Below are 3,723 nucleotides of genomic sequence, written 5' to 3' on the forward strand. Positions count from 1 at the left end.
GTAGAACTCAAAAATAAAAGGAAATTTCGAAAAATTTTATTCTTGTTAAATCATCACATTTTTATAGTACTTTATCACTCATCAATTAGTTTTTTTCAAAAAATAAATAGTTTAAGCAAAAAACGTTTGGTTCCACACTTTTTATTCACGTGGTATGTAAAATGTTCCGAAAAATCGATTGGCGTCGAAAAAACTAAATGCTGAATTCTTGATCGTTCGATATATCGTTGGATATTTTTGACTTTATCAGCAATTTTCTCGATAACTATTTAACGTAGGACAATTATGATAAAAAATTAAATTTGCTTTCTAACGGTACCAAACAAAAACGACTAGCGTCAATAATTCCAAAGTTATTAGCAATAAAATCGAAAATCAAAAATTGCGTAAAATCTCGCCAAAAATTAAAAACTACAAAATTAAACTATTTTCACTCTTGGAGGTTCAAGAGAATTAAAAAAGTACAAAAACGTTGTAAGAATGCAAGGAATATTTTTTTGAAAAAAACATTGAGACTGTTGGCGGCGTGGTGGTGTAGCGGCATAAGGTCAAGCTTTCCGGCAGGTAGATCTGGGGTTCAAATCCCGCTCAAGTTAGCAATTTTTCACTAATTCAAATTTAAATACTAATTCAAATTCAAAGCTTAAGGACTTTTTTCTATTTCGATGTCATAATGGGCATTTTGTGTGACTGTTTTCAGTTACACAAAATGTTCTTTGTGACACTCTGTGCATAGTAGAAGAAATTGTTGTAAAAAAATTGTTGACAAAAATTTTAAATGTCAAATATAATAGTAAATTCAATTTAAAAATCTCTCAAAAAAAAATAGCGTATTTTTTTTACATCCCCCCCCCCCCCTATCTCTACCTGCGCCACTGTGTTAAAAAACTATTAAGTCATTGTTTATTTTGTTTATTTAAGCAGCGCATTAGAGCTTTAATAATCGGTACATTAAAAATTTTAATCCACTGTTTGTAATATCAGTATTCTAATAAAAAAAAGCTAGTAAAAATTAGTGTTTTGATAATTCTTTAAAAAATTCTGGCATCTTTCACAATAAAATTGCCCATTAATCTTTCTAGACAATATATCATTAAAGATCATTCAATTTCATAAAAATAAAATAACACCACGCAATTCTACGAACACAAATGCAAATAATCTTAATTAATCAGAAAATCATCCAAATTTCTGAAGGTTTCGATAATTTAAACGACATAAAAATGGTTGAGGGCAAAAATTATCAGACAAGAGTTTGCAAAGGGTTGCGTTTGTGTGTTTCACACCATATTTTTATGAAAAAGTTCGGTCAACAGCGGGGTTTCTGGCTCTAAATATTTGTTGTAGATGGCTTCAAAAGATTGTTAAACTCGTACAATCACTAATGCCAATTTATGTCATTATGGGGTCGATTATTTTCATTGCTCTATTATTTGCTACAGTTTATGTAAAGCTTTTTTGATCACATATTTCCATTAATTACAACACTTTAAGTATTTTCGAGATTCTAGTGACATTCTTAAAGTTCGTTTAGGTATGATAACAATTTCCAGTACCGTCATTTTAAGCATGGGTGCTGAAGCTGGACAAGCACTCATGATGCAATAAATAAATTTACTTAAATAAAAGCGATTTTTAAATTTCTATAAAAAAATAATGGAATTAAAATATTCTTTGCAGTAGATATCGATTCTCATTTTAAAATACATGCACATACATACAATTATAAAGTGTTTACAATAGAATGCGTGAAAAACAACTACCTTATGTGAGACTTTTAATTTTAAATTTTAAAAATTGTTTAAATCATATTCACCATCTTCGTATTTTTGTTTTTAATAATTTTCACATTTTTAGTCAATAGTGCACTGAAATCGTTGACTATATTTTTTATAATATTTATCTTTTACTTTTTAATACTTTCCTCTGAAATCACCGGTAATGTTTAATGACTCAAATTTTTATCTGATCTAAAACCCACTTTGAAAATTCGTAATGTAAAACTCAACTTCAATATTGCCAATTTTTTGAAAGTGGAACAAAAAAACTTTATAAGCAACAAGGACCGTAGCAATACTGAAATAGTGCACAACTAAATCTGTTCAAAACTAAATAGTTGCAAGCTTCAGTTCTAAACAATAAAATGCTAAAACCGTTTATTATTATTAAAAACATTCAGCGTTTAAACAGTAAACAAATAAAAACGAAATTTACCTACTAAAAGAGTACGAATTCCGAAAAGTGTACGATTTTATAAAATTTTAAATTCTAAGCTGTAAGTAAAAATATTCTTTTCTTATAGAGAAAAATATATTTTATTCGCAAACGTCACAAAAGTAGGTAACCACTTTTATGACTATCACAAGTAGAGTTCAACAATGGAGTAAAACTTTGTTTTTTTGCTTAAGTGTCTTTACTTTTGCCATGACATTTATAATGTCTTTTTTCGTACAATGTAGATCATCATTTTGCTCTACTAACTGCACTAGTTAAATCAATAAACACTTTCGAAAATCATTATAATTATTATATCATTATAATTATTTCAGCTCAACTGAATTAACCTTCAGCTTCGTTACATAAACTATTACCTTTACTTTTAATGACATAATATACTATTATGTTGATTCCGTTAAAAAATATACGAGGTGTATACAGAACTCGCGCCCCAGAGAAAATTTTCAAGTAAGGTAAGATACCAGAAATATGAAAAAAGTGTTTAAAAAATTTTATATGTCAAAAAATTTTGACATTTGTTTTTTGACATTTGACATTTTTTTATATCTATTTAATGATACTGATAATCTTGTATATATTTTTTTACATTTATTTAGTAAAAGGACAAAAATTTTGCCAATAAAAGCGACAAATAACATTGAACAGAGTTACAATTTAGGATACAGATTTCTTGTTTCCTCTTTTAATAGCCTATACCAAAAAAACTTGGAAAATTATTTTTCCAACAGAAATAAATAGAGTCAAAGTGCAAACTTCAAACCCTCATAACTTCGTAATTTTTATAGATAAAATTTTTTTAACATTTTTTCCATGTTCCTGGTATCTTACCTAATATGGCATTTTTCTCTGGGGCGCAAGTTCTGGCGCACCCTGTATAAAGTATGGTACCAAGAGCTTTTTTTAACCATTTGCCTCCAGAAAATAATAATTAATATAAATTAAATAAATATAAAAATGTGATAGTATTTTGTTTTGTTTTTGAGTTATGCAATTTTTTTGTCAAAATTGCAATTTAAGTAAAAAAAATTCAAAAAATTAAATATACATATAGATAGTTGTAATCCTTAGACCATAATCTTCATGACAATATAGTGGGTTGCCACTTAAAAAAAAATAAAACTTTGTAGAACTCAAAAATAAAAGAAAATTTCGAAAAATTTTATTCTTGATAAAACATCACATTTTTATAGTATCTACTTTATTATTCATCAATTAGTTTTTACAAAAAATAGATAGTTTAAGTAAAAAAAGTTTGGTTCCATACTTTTTATTCATCTGGTATAAATGGCCTGAGTGAGAATAAAAGCAAAATAAAACTTAAAATGCCAAATATGTAGAATATTACTCGAAATATATTACACTAAATTATATAAAATACCATAGATTGAAATGAATTCGAAAACACTGAGAGACAAACAAAAACTTTTAGAGAACAAGAAACAATAAATATTAATACATATAGATTATCCAAAAAATAATAAAAAT

The 3,723-nt window shown here is 26.9% G+C and overlaps 1 protein-coding gene across 2 annotated transcripts in view; it reads right to left on the bottom strand.

Annotated features, from left to right (window-relative positions):
- LOC123009974 overlaps positions 1-3,723 on the bottom strand; it is a 75,367-nt gene that overhangs the window by 54,183 nt on the left and 17,461 nt on the right. The gene's annotated exons all lie outside the window — the stretch shown is intronic.

Source organism: Tribolium madens, unplaced genomic scaffold (assembly GCF_015345945.1).
Source record: "Tribolium madens isolate multiple individuals breed KSU strain unplaced genomic scaffold, Tmad_KSU_1.1 Scaffold_7;HRSCAF=85;Tcas5.2_LG10, whole genome shotgun sequence".
NCBI classification, from domain to species: domain Eukaryota; kingdom Metazoa; phylum Arthropoda; class Insecta; order Coleoptera; family Tenebrionidae; genus Tribolium; species Tribolium madens.